The 24,076-nt window shown below is 39.2% G+C and overlaps 1 pseudogene across 10 annotated transcripts; it reads left to right on the plus strand.

The window, feature by feature from the left end:
- The first annotated feature begins 1,870 nt into the window (after nt 1–1,870).
- LOC143497320 (ATP-sensitive inward rectifier potassium channel 1 pseudogene) lies at nt 1,871–23,636 on the plus strand (annotated as a pseudogene). 10 transcript variants are annotated; one of them, XR_013125829.1, is made up of 9 exons: nt 1,871–1,912; nt 2,073–2,172; nt 6,694–6,791; nt 7,015–7,121; nt 16,257–16,521; nt 16,663–17,247; nt 17,336–17,472; nt 17,651–21,093; nt 22,073–23,634. The product of XR_013125829.1 is annotated as an ATP-sensitive inward rectifier potassium channel 1 pseudogene, transcript variant X3 (transcript). The 10 variants fall into 10 exon arrangements; XR_013125830.1 differs by having other exon boundaries at nt 16,736–17,247; XR_013125827.1 differs by having other exon boundaries at nt 16,257–17,247.
- The last annotated feature ends 440 nt before the right edge of the window (nt 23,637–24,076 follow it).

Consider the following 24,076-nt stretch of genomic DNA (forward strand, 5'->3'; position numbering starts at 1 on the left):
AATCTTACTCCAAGCGATCTTCAAAAGTTGGTAACCCTGCATTGATGTCTATCACTTTAGTCACCTCTTGGGGGAGATTTTATGAAGGCCAAGTGATGTGTTTACAAGTTAGGCATACAAAAAACATAAAAAAACTCCATTATAGGAGCCTTCAGGGTTTTGGAAAGTAAAAATGACAATGATTTTCACATGCATGTGAGGCTGTAATTCCTATGTCGCCCTCCACTGGCGATCAATCGCGATATACAACGTTCAACTCCCCCCCGCTCAACAACTTACGTTCGCAAAGATTATTCTTTTTAGCCATAACAAATGAACGGCTTGCATTCTACCTTTCAACGCTAACAGTTATTCTAGCTAGTATCAAGATAGCTAGCTAACTTAGCTAGGTTTGAATTACAGATACCGTCAGGCAGTGTTCTCAAGTCTCACGCATTGAGCGTGTGACACACGCATTTGACCGTCTTCACACGCCACACTTCCGATTTCACATGGCGAAAAAAAAATGTTGCCCTCACTGTCTAAGAGCATGTGAGGCTGTAATTCCTATGTCGCCCTCCACTGGCGATCGATCGCGATATACAACGTTCAACTCCCCCCCCGCTCAACAACTTACGTTCGCACAACTCTACATCACCACAAAAACCATCTCTCCTGCCATTCTCGCCACCCTCACCTGCTGCCTTACAGACATCAAAAACTGGATGACTCATAACTTTCTCAAACTAAACAGTAATAAAACAGAGATCATTATTTTCGGTCCAAAATCCAGCCTCCCCACCTGCCAAAATCTCACTCTCGATATTGACGGCCACTCTGTCACTCCTTCCCCCCTAGTCAGAAACCTTGGGATTTATATGGACCCCACACTTTCTTTCAAATCTCACATCAACCATGTAGTCAAAACATCCTTCTTCCACCTACGCAACATAGCGCGTCTGCGATCCACTCTTCCCACCTCTGCTGCAGAGACATTAGTTCATGCTTTTATCACCTCCATACTCGACTACTGTAACAGCATTCTGTATGGTCTCCCCTCCTCTGTTCTTCAAAAACTACAATATGTTCAAAACTCTGCTGCCCGACTCCTCACCGGCTCCCCCTCCAGACAACACATCACCCCTGTCCTTCGTCAACTTCACTGGCTTCCCATAAAACAACGCATACACTTCAAGATCCTCCTCTTTACCTACAAGGCCCTCAACAACCTTGCCCCTTCATACCTATCAGATCTCCTGCACCGTCACGCCCCCACCCGCAAACTCCGCTCTGCAGATGCCAACCTCCTCACTCCTACTACCTCCACCAAACACAGGTCCATTGGGGACAGGGCTTTTGCCATTGCTGCCCCCGCCCTCTGGAACTCTCTACCCCTGACCATCCGAAACTCTGATTCTCTGCACTCCTTCAAACATAACCTCAAGACCCACCTTTTCCAGTCTGCATATAACACTTAAGTCATTACCCTATCTTTCCGTTTTGTTTTCTTTCTTTTTTTGTGTGTATGTTTGTACGTGAATTTTTGTGTGAAATTACTGTAAAGCGACTTTGAGTACTAAGAAAAGCGCTATATAAAACAGATTTATTATTATTATTATTATTATTAAATGTAACTCAACTGGAGCCCGAATAGAACCCTTCAAAAAGCCCACTCTAAGCCCATGCCCAGATAAAACCCATACTGCCCAGTTAAATCACATGTGGGGCCCATGTGTACATTATGGCTGGGATATGGCACATTTACTTTTTTTTTACATTTACACTAATGAATGGTTTGGACTTTAGGACCCAGCGAACACCTGCAATAGTGACAGCAGTCATTGAAGTGCGGGGCTCTAGGACCCAGCAAGTAGTATAGTTACCGTGGTGCAGCGAATCTGTTCCATACGCACATTAGTTCGGGAGATTTACAGTAAGTCTGGTCATCTGTGCTGTGGGTCACGGCGTTCTCCTGCTGGGAGAAATAGCAAAGCTGCTGAATACACAATTTTGATCGGAGTTTTAAATTTTTTAGATATTTTAAGTAGTCGGTAAACCTGTAAATATAATATTGCTTGTCTGTTGGTTGATAGGCGACGAGAAGTTTTCCTCTGTCGTAGGCTTTGAACCATGGAGTGAATGATTCAGTGTCGGTAATCTGATATGCTGGGAAGACATTTGAAGTAATTGAACGTGAGTATTTTTACTTAATGAATTTGTTTTTAATAGTTTAAACAAACACTAACAAATGAATATGATTTATTTTAGACTACTGTTTATGTGAAGGAAGCCGATTTATGTGGTTGCTAAAACTACATATGTAACGTATGATGCTCGTACTTTGTTATTCTTTCGATTCTTAGCACTCATGTTGGTTATTTAAAGTGTTGGGCCAGTTCATACTAAACTGATAAAGTTTAGTTCTTACTCCTGAAAATGAACTAGTTCACATTCATAGTTAATTTTTTTAATGAAGAATGTAATCCAGTTGGGAAATGAAGGCAGCGCGTCCTTCACAATATGCTGGTTAGCACAATTTTGATAAAAACATGTGGTGTTTTTTCTTCTTCATTTGACTCCACATGTGTATTCATAAAATGTATTTAAATGTTTAAACAAACCGGCGTCAGTAGTGTGTCCTGTACGCTAGCAGTGGACATGTTGGGCTGTGTTTACGGAAGCGGCGTGCAGTAAAACGTGAGCGAGAGTGAACGGCGCTTGGGTTCACGTTCATTGTTTATATACGGAACGGTTCAAGTTCCGGATTCACAAAAAATATGAACGCATTGTGTACAGCACTGCGGGTAGATGTTGAGTCCTATATTTGGAGAGATCAGACCAGACCAAAGGTAATGGTGAATTATGCCTTCATTTTGGAAAGTTGGTAGTTTGAGTTCTGTATGCAATGACTGTATGCAATGACATAGGGACTGACACTCAAGCTGTTTCACTATATTTAGGTTTTTTATTTAGATTTTTCCATTTGTTTGGTTGCAGTCTTGTTTTCTGTTTTCTTTGACTTGATTTTACTTATTATTATTATTAATATTATTATTAATAATAATAATAATAATAATAATAATAATAATAATAATAATAATTTTATTATTAACAGAGGCATACGTTGTTTAGTCCAGTATTTTAAAAGCGAAATTCTAAGTTACTGAAGGCTATTGTATTTAATATCTACTGTGAGGTATTGGATGTGACAAACTGAAATTGTGATATACTTTGTATTTTAAACATATAGCACTTGAGTAGATTGTTTAGATTTGAGTGAACTTGGCTACATTTAATTACATTATGCATTTTATTATTGTTATTGTTATTATTATTATTATTATTATTATTATTAATATCATTATTACTTTGTTTTGTTTCTTATCTGCCTAAGTTAGTCCAGTGAACTGGGTAAATAAATGTGATGTGTTTTATATGGTTGCCATCTGAGTTATCTGTTAGTGGGTGCCTGAGCAGGTAAGAGTAATTATAGGTTACCTGAATTCCTGTGGAAGAATTGCTGTAGTCTGGACTTCTTTGCTGTGTAGATCCCCTCATGTGGGTCTGGTACTCGTGACACCGTCTAGGCCCTAGATTCTAGGGGCCACATGCAACCGTCAATCGCAAAAGTTTTGCAGGCATGCAGGAATCTAAAAGATTAACTTGGCAAATTACTTATGCCCATGGCCAAAAGATTAGCAGGCTATATATAAAAACACAGATATAAATACCCTCAAATTAAAACTCGCATTGTTTCAACATTTAAAAAAAACGTCATTGCCCAGTTAGTTATGGTCTGTTTTGTAGGCCTGTAGATTACTGCATGTTTACTGGGATTCAAGTGCCTTTATTTACCCGTTTTATATTTGATCCAGTGTGCAGACTTCAAAAGACTCCTAACCTTTGTAATGCATTCATAAATATAACCGAAGTGCAGAAGCCTGTCAAGACTGAATTCACCTGTATCTTATTCTGCGCTCAGCTTGAGGTTCAGTGGTGGTTCAGCATTTGGCCTCTGTATCACATATAAATCTTTAGCCTTCAATGCCCGACTGAGGAAGTCATGAAAGTGACTAAGATTCTAAGCAGTAACTATGGATATGGATACAGAGGAATAGCAGATTTGAGGGGGGAAACTAAACCAAAAATAGGTGCCAATACTTCCAGTGATCAGGTCAAATGGGAGGATCCTTCATTCCCATCTAAATCCAGTTCACAACCTGCATTCCTCACTTTTGTGATTACATAGTAGCTACAAGCAGGTTGTCTCAGTGTAATTAATACTTTAAGTGTGGATTTTAGTTAGTAAACTTAATAAAGCACTTACTAAACAAATAAGCCTTGTGTTCAAGCAATTATTGTTGACCATCATTTTGTAGTTTGTGTGGAATGTCTCACGTGGAGCTGCTACTGTAGGGCGACAGTGTCTGCTGGTAGGCTGCCATTACCTTACAGACTGCTAGCAGAGGGCGCTAAAGAGACAAACTTTGTCCTTTTGACTGTGGATCTGACATAGACATAATCTATTATTTAATGTCCCTATAATGAAGATCTAAGCTAAAGTGAAGATGTTAATTATAATAATAACCTCAGTTCACAGCATATAATATAACAATTGACTGATGGTATAGTATTGACTGATGGTATAGTATTATATATATATATATAATACCATACCATCAGTCAATTGTTATATTATATGCTGTGAGCTGAGGTTATTATTATAATTAACATCTTCACTTTAGCTTAGATCTTCATTATTGTACTGTACATGTATTGTATTGTATTGTTTTATATATATATATATATATATATATATATATATATATATATATATATATATATATATATATATATATATATATATATATAATTAGTAACAATAATACATTACATACAAGAAACAAGAAAATGTACAATACAAAAAAATGCTTTAATATACAGGTGCATAGTGTGTCGAGTCATGTAACTTAGATGAATAACACACTGTCTTTAGAACGGTGAATGAAATTTGACTGATGCATTTAGTTTACGGAAATGGATACCGGATATTGGGTATGCTTAAACCGTTTATGTTTTTATTTAAAACATTTATTACTGGCCACTGCGCAGTTAGGAACAATAGGAACAGTACTGTGAAGTGATACCAAAACACACAGGACACAGCATAACTAATGAAACCCATAACAAATGGTTTTTTTTTGTTAGTTTAGCATGCAGAAGTTTGATCGACAAACAAGTGAGGGCGCTATGTTAATTATAATGTGCTCTGTTAACCACTAGGTGGCATCATTGTTCCTTCAGTGTCTTTAGATCAGGGAACTGTTGCTTCTGTTGTGTGCATCTATTAGAGTAACAAACATTTATTATTTGTTTATGTAATATAAATGGTACTTGAGGTTTCTTTGTCTGTTTGGAATTTGTGAAATTGTCTTCAGCTTCTCTAAGTGATTTCACTGCTCAGTTTGTGGGTTGTTGGTCTCCATCGGAAGGAACCATGTAGACATTAGTATTGGCGTTATGTTAGAATATTACTTGTAAGTATGTTGAATCTTATCATAATCAGTACTATTTATGTCCCACGTATTTATGGCACTAAACTACTTAGTTTTAGCATTCATTTAGGGTTTATTCATGCAATATGATTTTACAGCGCAGGAATTTCTCTCCCAATACGCCTAATCCAGTTCCTCAGGTGTTTTTTGTACCTAGCTGTTAACAGCCATTGTCCAACCATATATGGACAGAATCAGGGATGAGGCCCCCAGTAAACAACCCAAAGGCACAGTGAGAAAAGGAAGGTTCCTGAGAGCAAGCCTCGAGAGGAAGAGAAGGCTCAGAAAACATCAGTGAGCAAATGTAAGATTAAGACATAGTTACACTGCAATGGAAAAAGAAGCTAAGTGAATATATATTATGTCTAATCTTCAGATTAGTGAGAACCAATGAGTCTAAACAGGAAACATCTAAACCCAGCCCAGCAGGAGAGCACGGGGAAGGTCTGAGGATCTTCAAGTCTCCATGACACCCAGACACTGTTGGAAGGGTCAGTGGCACATGTAGAAGAGTTTGTCTGGCACAGCTAGAGGGCTGCGTCTTGGTCAAACTTCTCTGGAGGGGTGCGTTTTTGTCACACTTCTCTGGAGGGCTGCGTGTTGGGGTTTATTTAAAAATAAAATACAAAATCTAAAAAAAAAAAAACCTTGGAAACTTCTCTGAAAGATTTAACCATGTGGTACCGACAGAAGGCCTGTGGCTTTTCTCTTTTTAAGGCCTTTCTCTTCTGGTTACGCTGCACCCTGACCAACAGAGCTCCAGACTCATGCTCACCACTCCTCAAATGGAGTCTGACTATTGGTCCTCTCTCTGTGTTTCGGTCCCTGACTGCGGTTGGATCAGTGGTCAGTCACGTGTCAGCTCCGGCCACAGGGATACGTTCCATGCATGAACACGCACTCTACAGAGGAAGACAGACTCACAGGGAAATGTCAAAAAGTAAAAGAGACAGGTACTCTACTGAGCCAGTCTGGGGAAATACTATATATGGTATAAAGAAGAGTCCTGAAACTCTTCCTTAAAATGCACCCCCCCCTCAAAATTCTATTAGGTCTTCCCTGTGATGAGGAAAGGTGATTACATGCTGATGTTCACGTATCTTTCCCACAGTTCTGCACATACGTTTTCACCATGGTTATGTCCACTAATCTTCCACAGGGGTTGAATGGCTGGCAACATCATTGAAGGTATGACTGGTTTGTAACCCAGTTATCTTCAGGCTGTGTTGGAAACCCCTCAACACTCCTGTCGGTCTGGTGAGCTTCTACCTGTTATCTGTCTCTGTTTGGTGTGATTTGTGTGTCTATATGTATCCTACTTCATTTGGCTCTAAATTGACCTTTTGGCTCTATTTTTTTTTTATTCTGGTAAACTTCTACTTTTGCTGCCTTTGTTTGCCTTGTTACTCTTTCTCTCTCTCTCTCTTTCTCTCTCTCTCTCTCTCTCTCTCTCTCTCTCTCTCTCCCTCCATGTCACAAGGTCACAGTCTCTGACATTCACCAACTCACACGTACTCCAGCTTGGCTGACTCCTGGCTCTGTCCTCTATTCTGGGACATGTGGACAGCAAGAATGAGCTTCAGACAGGTGAGGACGGAGGTGAGAGAGGAGAGATAGATATGAATGATGTGAGAGAGGAGAGACGTGAGAGAGACATAAACGACGTGAGAGACGTGAGGGAGCTGGAGGAGCAGTCCAGTCTACCACAGTAAAGTGCAGGCAAAGGATCCAGAATCCTCTTGGAGCCAAAGAGCAGAATTCTCCTCGGATACCAAGTCTAGTCCCCCAACATATATCCTGTTGATTGTTCTTGACAAGATTATTTTATCCTGAATGCAAAAAATAATGTTAATATCTATAAATGAATGCTGATATTCTGCACTTTAAACCAATTGTCACTCATGGTTCCAGTATGCTGAATCTCTGAGTCACAACCTACATTGTTTTCCTATCACTTGTGCACTCCACTGTATTAATCAGCCCCACCCATAAATTCATCCATTTAATTTATGGTTTAGGAACTGTAATCATAGCCAAGTAATGTCCTAAATCATGAATGGTGCCTCATGTTCACCACACTTCCATGGGGAGTCATCCTCAGGGGCTGGACCATTGTGAGCTCACTGAAGGTATGATTGTATCATATCAGATCATTATAATTACATGTGCAGGAACCACTTCACTTCTTGTACCTCAGACAGGCTTCTACTTGTTTGCTTCCTCTCTCCAATATAAAGCTTACTTTTTGCACCACGAAAAAAAAAAAAACTAAAAACATTTTGAGCAGTTCATCACATAGCCATTAGATGGCAGTATATCCCAACCTGAATACCTTGTCTAGCTGCAAGGTTTCTATTCCAAGCTTGTATACGCTGCTGTAGTTTTATGCTGTCTTCACTCTAAGACCTTAATGACTTCATACAAGGCTTGATGATTAGCGTATGAGTTAAACAGTATATGGTAGAGCAGGGCTGAAGCTAAACCATACTGTGGAGGAGTTTCACAACACTGGGACACCATAGAGTGATTCTTTGTTAAAACAAAACTTCGTTAGTTTAACAATATCACACTTAATAAAAAAATAATACTTACTTTTACTAATATTAAAAACCTAAAATTATTACACCTGCTCCTATGGACAGAGAAGACTTTTGTGTTAGTTGTAACACATTTAAAACTGATGAAGCTGACCAGGGGGGTGTTCCAGAAAGCAGGTTAAGTATCTGACTCGGGGTATGTTAACTCTGAGTTCACTAAAATCCGAAAGTTTTCTGTTCCAGAAAGTGGGTTAAAACTAACTCAGTGTCAATTGCTATAGCATTCTATGCTCTGAAGCTAACCTGCTTGCTGGCAGATTAACTTGAACCTAAACCTGAGTTACAAACATACGTCATCATGACGTGTCCTTTCCTCGAGGATCCTGTGGATATTGAAGCTCAGTTTATTCGCCGAGCTCTTCATCGGGAATGTGTTATAAAACCCAGAAATAGACATAGGCCTTCTATCTTATTCGGATGATTTTTTAAATGAATGTTATTGTTATCATTTTTCAGCCCAATCCATTGCTTACATTAGTAACATTATTAAGCGTCACATTTCAAACATTACAGATCAGCCCTCGGTTCTCTCCAGATTTTTATACAACGCTCTTTGTTATTTTGCTACTGGAGGTTTTCTTTATAGTGTAGGAGATGCAGAACCTGTCAGCCAAGCTATTGTATGTCTTTCTGTCTGAAAAGTATGTCTGGCATTAAAACGACTAGTGCCCAGTTTTGTGGTGTTTCCTGGGCATAAGCTAGTTAGGGACATCAAAGAGGAACTACCTGTGGTAGTTTTGCTATTTGTTCACATGCAGTGTAATTATTAAATCATTGCAATCCCTAGTGAGATTATAGGACACTATAGGACATTCCTTCATGGAGACAGAGGGCCTGTCCTACCTCATGACTCCCTATTCAGATCCTGCACCTGGACCACAGTCCCGCTACAATCAGGCCCACAGCAAATCCAGGGAAAGAATTTAAATGACCCTAGGAATCCTCAAGACCAGGTTCCTTGAGGCCTGAATGGCCTCAGAGTTACCCCTGAGAGGGAGTGCCACATAATAATGGCATGTGTGGTATTACACAACATTGCAACCATCCAGGGAGAGCAACAGCCTACCATCTCGGACATGCCCACAGACCTTACATGCATGTGGGTGACAACAGAGATGGTACAGTTGTCAGAGACTCCATCTGCAATCACTGCCTGTCACATTAAATCATGCACCCATCCATCCTGTAACCTTTTAATATACATTACAATCAAATTCACTGTTATGTTTCATTTCATTTTTACTGTAAATAAATATATTTAAGAATATATATTAACAAAAAGATATAGTTATGTACAGCCATACCACTTTGTACTATATTCTTATACTTCATTTTTATCTGATGCCATGTGCGTTTCACACCACTTGCATTAGACCTGGAATTAGTAAATGTTCAATTAAAAATAATTTTTTAAACACAATACAGTATTATAAATGTGGAGAATATATATAAAATAATATAATCGCGGCCTTCTGCTAAATATAAAAATATAATTTTAACGCATTAACTCTGTTGCCAATTTTTTGACATGCTGACTTCCTTTCTCTAGCAGCTACCGTAGTATTACATTTATGTTTAATAATATCTAAATATTCTGCATATGCAGTCATTAATACTTCAAGCTACAGTGGTGTGAAATACGATGCTCTGCAATGATTTTCGCATTTAAGTCCATGATAAATCTTATTTATCGGCGTTCCTTTAAGAATGCCTTTTATAGTATGTCAGATCGGGGTAAGACAACTTAGTTCAGGGTTAAATTTAGAGTTTGTTAAACCTGCTTTCTGGAATACCCCCCAGGAATTAGTGTCTTATCTGTTTGTTTGTTGATCCGTTCCACTATAACCTCTGTAATATAGAGGAGGGTGGGGCTGATCGGGTGTGTCTCACCCAGCTAGTGCACCTCACATAGGAAATGTTTGCCGTTGACACTACAGATGATGTTGGCCTATGCCACGCTGGTCTTGTCACAACAACACTTCTCTTCCGTTTTTTGCATTGTTTTTGTGTTTTCTTTGTTTGGGGCCCGACACACATCTAGACCTCACAAACAAACAGAACTGTGGGCTGCTGTGTAAAAGGGTGAATTGTGTTCTCAGTAAACAGCTGACTGCTCTGGCCAGGCCCAGATCATGAGTCAGCAATGATTAATCAAATTTCACGTGTATTATATGAGCATATGGTATTAAAACATAAAAGTAAGGCTCCCCCACATATTTTTATTTATTTTTTAATAATTGTAACACACTTAAGACATATAAAATATTAAAATAATAACAGAAAAACTAGTAACAGAAGAAACAGAAGTTATTTTCCTTATTTTACCTCATATATCCAAAATATACACACAAACAGAATATTCTGCCCTTTCAATAAGTATAGCATGAATAAACACTTAATTGTTTGCTACTTAACTGTGTCCTACACCAAGTGTTTTAATACTGAACAAACTTTGATGTAAAACACGGTTACCTTCTGTCTACATGTGAATCCTGATTGTGTTGTGTGGCATTCCCATACACATTCTGAAGTAAGTCTGTGAGTATAATGCCAGATGATCTAATATAAATAAAAATATATATAATTATTGCATTTAACAAATGCAATAATAAAACGGTAACATTATTTTTGTTGTTAAATAGCTATTATTACTACATTTTGTTAAGTACATACTATACACTGGAACTGCTTCATATGGGCGCAGATGTTGGAATTTAGGATTTTAAGCTTTTTATAAACCTGAGCAGATGACAATATCTCAATTTCTCCTCTGTTTTTGTTCAGTAGCTACTTCCACTACCTCTGTAATATGGAGGAGGGTGGGGTTGATCGGGTGTGTCTCACCCAGCTAGCGCACCTCACACAGGAAGTGTTTGCCGTTGACATTACAGATGATGTTGGCCTACGCCACGCTGGTCTTGTCACGACAACACTTCTCTTCCGTTTTTTGCATTGTTTTTGTGTTTTCTTTGTTTGGGGCCCCGACTCCCACATCCAGACCTCACAAACAAACAGGACTGTGGACTGCTGTGTAAAAGGGAGAATTATCTTCTCAGTAAACAGCTGATTGCTCTGGCCAGGCCCAGAACATGAGTCAGCAACGATTCTTCATATTAATGTAAAACTTCATACTAATATTTTTAAATACTGGAGAGACTCCTGGCTTCAGCGGTTGCAGGACATATTGGGAGCAGTCTTCAAAACCCCCAATGTGATTGGGTGAACAGATGTCATGTTCTTGAGCAGGGGTGGGTTTCCCGAAACGTTCGTAGCGCTAAGTACTTCGTAATCTCGTATGAAACGTATGAGGTTAAGAAGTACTTAGCGCTACGAACGTTTCGGGAAACCCACCCCAGATCTGTAAGCCATGTATTGCGTTGATCGTAGAAGAGCTGGATCGTAGAAGACAAAGTTCAGAGCGCAGATCTTTCATCACACATCTGTTTACAAAGACTGTGCAGAGTCACCAAGCCATGTTTCATTCATAACTTTCATCTGATTCATCTTGCCTTGATATTGCACTTTTTGCTGCCCTTTTATCCTTTGTCTTCGCTTGGCTTTTTTGCCTTTGGACCTCACCATGTTTGACCTTTGCCGTTTGGATTCCGTTTGTCTGTTTTGCCCTTGCAACGTGTAATGAACTTTTGAGGTGTCGACTTGAGCCTCACTTTCTTCATTTTGCTCATTTTCTCCATATTTTGATTGTGCTGCTCTTGTAAATACTGGTGTGGTGGAAATGCAGAGAGACAGAATGGTGTGGAGTAAATTCATGGAGACAGTAGGGTGTGGAATAAATGCTGGGAAACAGTTGTGGAGTGTAGTGTAACACAAAATTTGTTGAGGGTATTAGAATCTCAATCAGCTATGCCAATGTCAGGAGAAAGGCAGTCAAGTGATGAGCTCAAAGGTAATTTGCAAAATGGTCTCTGTATGGTGGCTATGGACAATCAGTGCCAAACAACATACTGAAACATCTTCACTGATGACCCAAATGTGTGCTTTTATCAGTGGGCAATTGGTAAAATGAGGTTCAAATGAACTTTGTTTACCTTTTTAATCAAAGGTTTATTATATGGTGTTGTTTGTTTCAAGCAGTGAGGCTGGCTCTTGGGCAAGAGTAAAGGGTTCATTTGTGTCTGCCTTCCCCAACACCACCATCTCACAGGTTGATTGTTTTACTTTAAATCTTTGTACGTCAGAGTTACCAACAAATTCCTCCAACTGTAGGCTATATTCCACTGTGGATAAACTCTAGGCTATATTCCACTGTGGATGGAATGTCTTGACACGCAATCTCCTGATATTTTCAGCAATGTCTTATGGTTGTTGGCACAAACCTTCCCAGAGGCTGCTAAATATCACTGTGTACACTGCAGTAATCACTTTATTTCATGTGGGTCTGTTTGTCTTGTAACTCTTAGAACTGACCACCTCTAAATATCATACAAAAAAACAAAAGCAAAACTTTTAGCACGCTATTACATGGAAAAACATTATTCCCGTGACCTGTTGAATGTCCTGGTCCAGAGACAGAGTGCCTATACAGAACAGCCTGTACTTGTTCCAAGTCAGTATTTAACATTCACAATGAGTAATTCACCAAAAAAGGACATTTCAGTTGGTTAAAGTATGAAAACTGAAATACTTCTGTTCTCTTGTAACTTCTATTTCATTTATTTAAACTTTGCATGTACCCAGTTTGGTTAACTTGAACAAAGTATAACTTAATAATTATGGATAAGTGTCACTTATCAAATTTCTTTTGTGTGCTGTTTTTTATGCACTTTGACATATGGTTTGTTTTGACTTTTAAAAAGAAGTAACATTTTCGAGTTCATTGATCTTCAAATTATGATATGTATCTCTTCTATCAATGATGTAATTACACTTTTCAATTTTAGTTAACTCAAAATAGCAGCTCAAACTCTGTTTTTAAATGTAAAAAGTAATTTAACAATGTGTTCAGTAGGATCATTTTTTTGTTTATGTAGGGTACTTTTAAATGATATTTGTGCACTTGTGCATTTGTGAACTATCTGTACAACTGTATTGCACTTATTTATAAATGGACATTTTACTAGCCTTTTTCAAATATTTTCTTTTGTAATAGTAGTGGTATGAACACATAAGGAGGTTGTGTGTGAGTGGGCATGTTTCCTTACACAACCGAGCAGAGATGAACCTGTCTCACCTCTGGAGCTCACACCTTTGCTCCCTGTATGACTCTACAGTATGATGGGGGTGGGGGCATGTCTGCTCCATCTTGCACAGCTGAGTTCAGGGAAATGTTTTCCACTGACACTGTACACATGGTGGCTCCTAATATCTCAGCAACACTTCTCTTTCATTTTTATGTTATTGCATTTATTTAAGTTTTTAAGTGTTTTTTGTTGATGGTCTGTGTTCCTGCATCTACAAGCAATGATGAGACAACAACAGAGCGTTTTGTTACTAAGATCAGGGATGTAGCCTCCTCTTGGTGAGACTTCAGCATCTTTGATGATGATTGCTATTGTCACCACTCTACTAATGGTACAAAAATATATATGTAACAAAATTTGCAATGTCTCATGGACTTGAAGCCTCTTTTGGATCATTTTGTCAGTTGCATTTTGATAAGGTTTCATGTAGTGAAGCCTACAAGATATATAGGCTTGTGTTGACATTAAATAGCTGTTTTATTGTTATTGCATATACAAACTTGGAAGCATTGAGTGTGCAAAGTTTTATCAGTGAGCAAACTATAAATGACTGAAATGTCTCCACCATTTCCATCTTATGAATAACATTTTCCAATAGCCAATTTATTTAACTGAAATAAATTTACTCCATTGCATTTACATTAAATGTTCACTCGAATGCCTTGATCCAGATAGGACATACTACTGTTTGCTTTTATATAAAAATGATTATACCTCAGGTACACTGAAGAGATTTTTTTTTGGATTAGATCTAATGTCCTTGAATGGAATTTTGGTTTGCAAAAAGGTGCTGTGGTTCAAAGATAGACACACACTTAAAAACGGTCCCATGCCATAAGGCCTCCAGCTTTCTCTGGAGATTTTGCTAATCCCAGGTGGTTCTGCTATGGGAAGCAGGTTGTTTGGGTCTGTCTGTCCACAAACATTTCTCTCTTGCTCAAAAACCCTCGTCCCCACCTCAATGGCTTGCAGGGGATTATCGTACACGGCATTGTTCTGTTACAAAGTTTACCAACAAATTCTTCCAGTACAACTGTAGGCTTTATTCCACTGTGGTTGAATGGCCTTAAATGGATGGAACCTATGACTAGAAAATCTAGTTTTACTTGTAGCTCTATTTTAGATCTGATCACCCCTGAATATCATGCAAAAGACAACATGAATGTCCTGGTCTTCCTTTACTAGACTAGACATGGCCAAACATTGATAAAAAAAATTACTTATTACCAGTACTCCAAGGAAGTGTTAGCTGGAAAAACCTCTGCCTTTACATTTTTATGACTACATTCACCTATTTCTGTGATTTTTATTTATTTTAATTGTGAATGTGAATTTGTAAATCACTTATCTTTTCTTTATACAATTTTATTTAAATTATAATTTTAGGCAGTGTAAAACTATTGGAAGTTCTCAAAATGTTAGAAAGCTTTTTATATTATTATTATTATTATTATTATTATTATTATTATTATTATTATTATTATTATTATTATTACAACAATAGCAATGTTCAGTGTACCAGTTCAGAAGTCTTCATATTGCTTATTTAATAATAATATCTAGATAATTAGATTTGATATGTAATTTATAAATTAACATTTTGGTTTTTGCTAAACAAAAAATACTAACTTTCAAATATGCACTTATATGATAACTCATGTTTTTATAGACAATAAAATACTAACCTTATTTCAAATATGTTCTTATACATGTTGGGGCCATGCCGGGTGCATCTTACACAGTTTATTTTGGTGAAATGTTTTCCACTGACACTGTACATGTTATGGTAATTGAAAATGACACAGCACCAAATCTCTTCCGTTTTGTGTTACTGCATTAATGTAAATGTTTTGTTTTCTGTCCAACATCTACAAGCCATGATGATACAACAAACAGACAAACAAGTGTGGGTTGATGAGATGAGGGAGACGGACCTCTGAGGATTTGATGTTGAGGGCTTTAATTACCCCTACCAAAAATCTCTAATCAATCAGATCTTCAATGTAAAACATTTTTGTGTTAAGGAGACCTGGAAAGTAACAGAAAAGATACCACGGCATCCACATTTGTGCAAAGAAATACAAAAACGTGAAATGAAACTGGCTTTTTCTATTAATTAAACATAGACCCTTGACTTTGACATTTTATGAAAAATGTCAGTATCTCACCAACACCCTATTATAATTTCCTTGTTATGTTCATGTATGTTGTGTTTTGTATAATTTGGGACATCTACAAAGTAGAGGCAATAATTACATACCATCACCAAACACTTGTCTGATGATTTGAAATTCTAAGAAATATACATTTACTGTTGAGAGGAGGAGGTTGGGACAGCAATGTAAAATACAAACTTCTTCCAGTGTATTTTCAGACAGCACCTCCACTTCCACCTTTGGGCCAGGGTTATGCTTGATTTTCAACTGAGCAGTGTTATGAAAAATACTGGGTGCAAGTGTCACTTTGCACTCAGCTCTGCTGTTCAGGACTCAACGTCCCACAGTGTCCCAGGAAACCAGATATCAGTATCTCTGGAATATTGATCAGTTTCACCTGTCCCTGGTTAACATGTGTGTGTGAAGCCTCAGGACACTTACTCTTTGCGAGGCCTATTATCTGTATTGCCTATTTGTATGCACACCGAAATTTTTCAGTGAACTGCTGACGCTGTATACTACTCGACCCTGCCATTTTTTTGTATTCTTTCTGGTTTGTATTAGTCTGTGGATATTTTATGCCTGCCTGGTTTTGAACGTCACCTTTCACTGTTTTCTCTTTGAAACCTCCTGTGTAGTTTTGACTGCTCAGTACAGGTTTTGACTTTTGCCCGAATACTGTTTATGTTTTTGATCTGCCTTCTCATCAGTAAAATGATATAGCTAAACTTTATCCGTGAGTGTCTGAGTTTTGCTGTCACGTTACAGAATACCTCGCCCAACATGCAGACGGCGGATCCTGACACTCTACAAAAGGGCTTTTGTTAGCGCAACACCAGCGGTTGTTGGAAGGGTTCACTCATTCTTTTCAGTCATTGGCTCAGCGGCAGCAGGAACAAGTGCAGCTTGGCCAGGTGGTTGCAGGCATCAAGGATCTCACCACTCATATACATTCTGTTGGATTTGTTCCTCCTGGTAACCCACCGCTAAACCCCCAAACTTCACAGCTCCTCTCCCGGGAATGGCACTTCCGGTTAGTAAACCACATAAATATGACAGAGATCCAGAGATGTGTTGGGTTTTTTGTACTTCAGTGCTCAATTTATTTTAACAATGCCCCAGCTAGCGATGACTGTGCTAAGATAGCATTTGTTGTCTAACACCTTACTGATAGGCTTTGGCATGGTTGACTGCAGTGCGATCACGTACTCAAACAATTCCCTGTGAATTTCTGCAATTCCCTGCAGAACAACAGTGCTGTATTTGAAGGCAGAGCCTCAGAGAGCTCTTGCACAAACTCCGCCAAGGCAACTGCACTGCGTCAGAGTACATTTGGACATTCAGGACCATAGCAGCAGGCAGTGGCTGGAGTGAGTCGGCTCTGCTTGTTGTATTTAGGAACGGCCTCCAAGGTGATGTACTAGCCGAGCTGGTCTGCAGGGACGAAGGACTAAACCCTGATCAGTTGATCACTCTTGCTATTTTACTGGATCAATTACTTTGTGAAAGCAAATCCAAAGGCAGGAGCCACCTGGACCTGAATACATCACACCAATGGAACCCACACGACGACCCAGAACATAACTGATGGGAGGGGTCCCTGCAGTGTGAGTCCTCAGCACCTTACCCTTTCAAAGAGTGCAGAGGATGTGCAGCAGCCTCTGTATGTACTGTGGCGGGCAATCTACTGCAGGAGAGCTGGCTGCATAGCTGTGGTACTGCATCGACTCCTGGAAATAGCGTGGAGCATACTAATGTGGTGAGTGTTCCCACAAAGGGGTTAGTTTCAGAGTTGTTTCAACTACCCATAATACTTAACTGATACCATGGTGTCTCTGTCCTTTCAGCCTTAATCGACTCTGGAGCAGAGAGGAACTTCATCCATGCATGCCTCATCGAGGAACTCAAGATCCCCGTAGAGCCATTGGAAGTTCCTCTCATCACCAGCCACGACGAAGGTCCTGTGGAATCAGGCACTTTTCAGGTTTGTACTTGTTCTGTCAAGCTTGATGCCAGTGCCCTGCACTCTTAGCAAATCACATTCTTGGTTCTCGTCAAATCAGAGTATTCAGTTATCTTAGGGATGCCCTGGTTAGAAAAACATTATCCCCTTTTCCTGGTTTGAAAAGGAATTACTATCCTGGTCCCCATTCTGTTTCCAGCACTGCCTACATCGATCCACCACAGCCGTACGTTCCACCACTATTGAAAGGAGCTGTATATACCCCAGAATATGCTGACCTCCAGGAAGTGTTCAGCAATCAAAGAGCTAATGAACTTCCCCCAAATGTATATTCAATAGATCCACTGAGCTCCAGGATAATGCCTTATACTTTCAGGGATGTGCATATTCTTTAATCCAAGAGAGGAACAAGCTATGACGAAATATGTACAGGAGGCCATAGACCAGGGTTCCATCTCTTCCACCTCTCTCCTACCATCAGGATTGTTTGTATCAAGAAGAGGGGACGAAGGCCTCCATCCTTGCAGAGATTACTGAACTGTTGGCATCTAACAAGTTCCCTATCCCTTTTATCCGCCGGTGGCCCTGCAGCACTTATGAAAAGCAAAAATATACACTAAGCTGGACTTAAGGAGTGTGTACAACTTCATTCAAATAATACAGGGAAACAAGTGGAAAACCAACTTCATGAACACTGGGGCATTATGAGTGCTTGGTATTGTCTTTCGACCTCAGCATAGCACCTTCTGTCTTTCAAGTCTTTAAAATGGATATTCTGAGAGACATGATTGGTCACTTTGCCTTCACATACATCAAATATATTCATGTGTATTCCCCAGATCCTGAATGCCATAATTCTCACATTCATCAAGTGTTTCAGCACTTACTTAAAAATAGACTAAATAAAAAAAAGACATGTGTGAGTTTAACATCTGGCACATATAATTCTTGGGATATGTGATCAATGTCAGTTGGGTAGCTATGGACAGTCATAAAGTGGGTGCGATCCTTAACTGGCCTACCCCATGACTTTCATTCTTAAACACCCAGGTCCAGCAGAACCCTTCATAGTCAAGGCGGATCCCTCCAAGATTGGGAGGTCCGGCACTTTCCCCAAGGGCTATAACCCTTTGCACTCTATTTGTACAAGATCACCTGCTTAATGTAATTATGGTACTGGGGACTGTGAACTGCTGGTTTTCAAGTTTGCATTGGAGGAGTGGCGACACTGGCTTGAGGGGGCAAATCATACATTTCTACTCACCAACAACCAAGCATCTAAACTAGATTTTGGATTTCAAAATAACATTTATTCCCAGATCATATCATTCCAAAGCAAAGACTTGAGTATTTCAAGAATCTGCCTACCCAGAAATTCTGCCTCACCAGGTGATTGCCACAACTATTACATGGGAATGTGTTCTACTACCAGCATCATCACATTCGAGTGCATTCTAGGTTATCGGCCCCTGCTGTCTCCATGGATGGCTAGCCATCATGGATTAGCCGTGCCATGAGCAGATATAGGAAGATCATAGGCGCAACGAAGCAGTTGAAATGGCATAAGGAGTTGGTGGATCATCACTGGTGACCATCTCCATTATACCAACCAGGAGACTGAGTATGGCATTTGACCAAGGATTTCAAGTTCATGGGTGGATGCTGGAGACTCAACCCGAAGTCATCCCTGTTTCAAATCTTTAAGAAAGACAGTAATGTTGCTTACCAGCTGGAGCTACCACCACAGTACTGAGTCTCATGAACATTTCATGTGTCTCTTCTTAAGCCTGTGGTTTCAGGTCTCCAAGATGAGTTTACTCCTGACCAGATGCCATCCCTGCCAGTAGGAATGAAACGGAGCCCCTGTGTATGCTGTGTGCAGGCTTCTGGACTCCTGGCGATATGGCGCTGTCCTTCAGTACGCAGTCGACTAGGAGGGCTAGGATCCAGAGACATGGTGCCTGGGTTGGACCTGGGTTTATTTCCATATATTTCCATAGCCAGCATCCACAGAAGTCTGCTCAAGGTGCTCACCCTGACTCCTCATGTGGGTGGTGTTATGGTCTCTTGGCATGGGAATAATTGTCACAGTTGTCGTCATAGTTTCTTGCATTCTGGACTCCGGGGGGAATACTGTAATGCTGATCTCTTTCCCTGCTGCTCAGGACTTGATTTCCCACAATGGCCCAGGAAACCACCATGGATTAGCATCTCTGGACTATTAATCAATTTCACCTGTTTCTAGTTAGCGTATGTGTATATAAGCATGTTCAGGCCACTTGCTGGTTGTGAGGTATTGCCTGTTATTAGTATGCATACTGACAGTTGCTAGCTCTGTATACTATAACCCTGCCTGTTTTTTTTTTAATTCTATTTTTTGTATTACTCATGTATTGCTTTGAATGTTTTTCTGCTTGCCTGCCTGATTTTAAACTTCGCCAGTCCATGTTGTCTTTGGAACCTCCAAAGTGTCGTTTGTCCGCACAGTACTGGTTTTGACATTTGCCCAACTACTGTTCACGTTTTTGGTCTGCCTTTTCATCAGTAAACCAATATCGCTAAACTTTATCCGTGAGCGTCTGAGTTTTTCTGTCACGTTACTGCAAATGAAGGTCTTCTTTTGTTATTGTGTATCTGGAGTCACAATAGGCTGGAGGTAATTGAGGTGAGCGTGGCGAGGCACATACTTTAGGTACATATTGTGCTTTTTAGAACTAGGATTAAAAAGCCAGTGGGAAGCACATCATCAGAGCGTGTGCTACATGAATGGATTTGCTTGCATCAACCATAACTGATATTTGATAGCACTGTGAGAAGTGCTGTTCCAAAACATGGGGGTTCAGATGGGGCTTCTGTGCAGCTATTATTAAGGTTTGACCTGCCCTAGCAGATGAGATCCTGGCATGATATAGCATGTTGCATTGAAAGGTCAAAGCCTGGTACTGGACATCCATAGAGTTTCCAGATCTGGGTCAGATTATAATCTTTTAAAAGCTACAAGTCAGGCATCAATTTCATGCATCATCGCATTGTTGCAGGACAAAAACCATATTCAATAGTATCAAGTCACGAGTCACAAACATGACATAGAGATGCAACCCACTCCTATTGTAACATTGTAATACATGGTATTAAGTTACATAAATCTTGAGAGTGACATGAAAAAGATTTCCCTTACTCATGCCCAGTGGAAAACCAATCTTATTCTCAAATCCTGCTCCCATCTCATATAAGCAAAACAGTAAGTTGCATCAGAGATCCTGACAATCCAGATAATTCTGCAAATACATAGTCTGCATGTGATCTCTCTACACTGCTATATCAAACCCTATTTCAGCATCTTTACTGTTGGTACCAAAACCTTTTAAAATTACCACACCATGTCTCCTCCTGCAGACATGTGGTTGTGTGACTAAGCGAACATGAGGATTCACCTGTTCTTTGTTTACGGGTAAACATTAAGGCTTGCTACTATAAAGGGGCCGTGCATAAGCCCAGAGCTGAAACAGGGAGTCAGAGACACTTTCATAAAGCGGAAGAGAATAAGACTGGGAAATTGGGACAAGTTGAAAGAGAGGCAGATTATTCTGGCATACTCCTTCACCTGTTGCCAGACAGGCTGCATAGAAAACACTACTGAAGGTATGTCCACATTGATCATTTAGCTACTCCCAAAGACATTATAAATTATTTGATTATTTGAGACTGTAAATTTATTGTAATTAGTTGCTATGCTTTGTTGACTTTCATATTTTCTCCCCCATTGCTTTTATTTCCATTAATTTTACACACATGGCTAAAATGTTATTTTAGTGACACTATAGAAAGAAAATGTTCAGTTATCACTTTCTTATCTATAATGGTCCTAAACAATCTCTGCTGGTTGACTATAAAATACATGTACAAAAGAAAGAGGTACAGGAACACAATGCAGCACTCAAAACAACAAATCCTAATGGAACTTCTTATTTCTGAAGGATTTCTAATCATTGTAGGAATAATATTCATCTTTATACACTCATTTCTATTTAGGGGACCACATGTCATTGGGCAGGTGTTTAGCTTCTTGGCCAACTGTGCTGACTCATTTTTGCATGTATAAATCAATAATGTTAAATATGTTAAAGTCGTTCAGAATGTAACATTTTCATTGAGATTATTTTGTTGACTTTAAATTTTATGTTTAAAGTGTCAATTGCAATAAATCAGGCCATCATGAGGCTGGAATAAAATGTTCAGCTAGTCATAGATTGCATGTGGTTAAGAAGCAAATACTAAACAGTGTTATATAATACTTGTGGTAATTTGCCCAATTACATTTGGTCAGCTGAAATGGGTAGGCTATGTATAAAAAGGGTAGGCTATGTATGAAATTTAATTGAATTGAATAACCTTTATTGATCCCCCAATTCAATTGTGGGATCAATAAAGGTTATTCAATTCAATTTCACTTCAATAAAAAGAGAAGCGATTGCTTTATGGTTGACAAATGTTAACCTCAAATTAAATCACATATTTTGCACTTTTGTATAATTACTGTTGGATTTTACTTATGGAGTTCAATACATACTGAAATAAAATGTGTTCATTTAGTGCGGAAATGTTTGTATTCTCTCCCCAGATTGAGGCTTTTGCATCTTGAGAATGGCTCGGTCTTTAAGTCAGTTGCTAAGAGGCTGCCTGGCTGACAGACGAATGCGGCGAAGACGTCTGGTGACCAAAGCTGGCCATTGTAACACTGAGTATGGCAAAATGAGATATGGCATCTGGTTTGCCTTCATGCAAGACACCTGGAGCACCTTTGTGGAACTTCGCTGGTACTCCTTCACATTCCTCTATGTGGCCTCTTTCATTTTCAGTTGGTTTATCTTCACACTTCTCTGGTACTGGGTAGCCCGTGATAATGGTGACTTGTGGTATCAGAACGCTTCAGTTAGCCACAATTACTGTGTACTTAATATGTATGACTTAACCACTGCATATCTCTACTCAGTGGAGACACAGCTGACTATTGGCTATGGCTACCGAGTAATTACACCATACTGCCCTAGTGCCATCTCTCTTCTTATGATCCAGGTTCTTGTCGGTGCAGTTATCATCTGCTTCTGGTGTGGTGTGCTTATTACCAAAATGTCCTCACCCAGGAAAATAGGCAAAGCAGTCACTTTCAGTGAGATGGCTGTTATCTGTTCTAAACTGGATGCACTCTGTTTGCAAATACGAGTGGCCAACCTTCGCAAAAGCTTGCTGTTTGGCAGTCAAATTTATGGCAAACTGATAAGGACAACAATCACACCTGAAGGCAAAACAATCATTATGGAGCAGGTCAATATTGACTTTAAGGTGGACGCTGGGAAGGACAGCCTGTTCTTTGTATGTCCCTTGACTCTGTATCATGTCATTGACAAGACAAGTCCATTGTTCCAGATGGCTGTGGACACTTTACCCCAGCAGGACTTTGAGCTGGTGGTGTTTCTGGATGGAACAGCTGAGACCACCAGCAGCTCCTGCCAGGTCAGGACATCCTACATACCTCAAGAGATCATGTGGGGCTACAGGTTCCTCCCCATCATCTCCCGCAGCAAAGAGGGAAAATATCGTGTGGACTTCTCCAACTTTTCCAAAGTTGAGACTGTTGCAACTGCACATTGTGCCTCTTGCTATTATGATGTAAATGCCCACCAGCACGGGCCCAATCAAGGCATTGAAAACAAGGGTTTTGAGGTGATTGATGTTATTGACCAGCCTAGGTATGCCAAAAACTGAACATATTTATTATTGTTATTATTATTATTATTATTATTGTTATTGTTATTATTATTATTATTATTATTATTATTATTATTATTATTATTATTATTATTTGCAATTCCTCTATGTAATAGATGGAATTATCTCTGATGTGTAGCACAGTGACAGGACACAGCTGAGAATAAAATAAACTTGTATTAGTGACTAAGAAAGTGAACACAGAGCATGTAAATTATATGAAGCATGTACACAAACACACACACATACAAAACTCTAATGAAGGAATTTCAAATACTTTGGCTATGTAATATGTTGCCCATTGAAATATGTGTACTAATAATTATTGTGAAATATGTGTACTAGTAATTATTTGTGGATCACTGTTTACATTCTGTTTGCCTAGTTTGAAAGAAAATGTGTAAATATATTTGTAAGTATTAAATATTTTATAATAAAAGAGTGTTGTATGTCTTTAAATATATTGAATCTAAACTACACACAAGACATGTAGGAATACTGCCAATGATATTTCAAGATCAACCCAGACCTATTGAGAGTTTATTAGTTTAAATATATATTATTCATTTTCAGCACCATGCCATAGTCAGCAAGGTAACTGCTGGTAGCTAATATCAAACTTCAGCACTAGAAGTGGACAGCACCCATACATTCAGGACCCACTACATGAAAGCAGCAACGTCCTGAAATACTGCATACTGTTGTGTGTGTAGAACATTAATCAGTGGTTCTACCACAGAGTGCTAGGTAGATCACTTACCTACATAGATGTCAGCAGTGAGCTTGGCTGCCATCATGACTGCTCTGACCAAACCATCTTTTCTTGTTAATTTTTTAGCGTTCCTTTCCTTTTGTA

The sequence above is a fragment of the Brachyhypopomus gauderio genome, unplaced genomic scaffold (assembly GCF_052324685.1).
Source record: "Brachyhypopomus gauderio isolate BG-103 unplaced genomic scaffold, BGAUD_0.2 sc106, whole genome shotgun sequence".
NCBI lineage: Eukaryota > Metazoa > Chordata > Actinopteri > Gymnotiformes > Hypopomidae > Brachyhypopomus > Brachyhypopomus gauderio.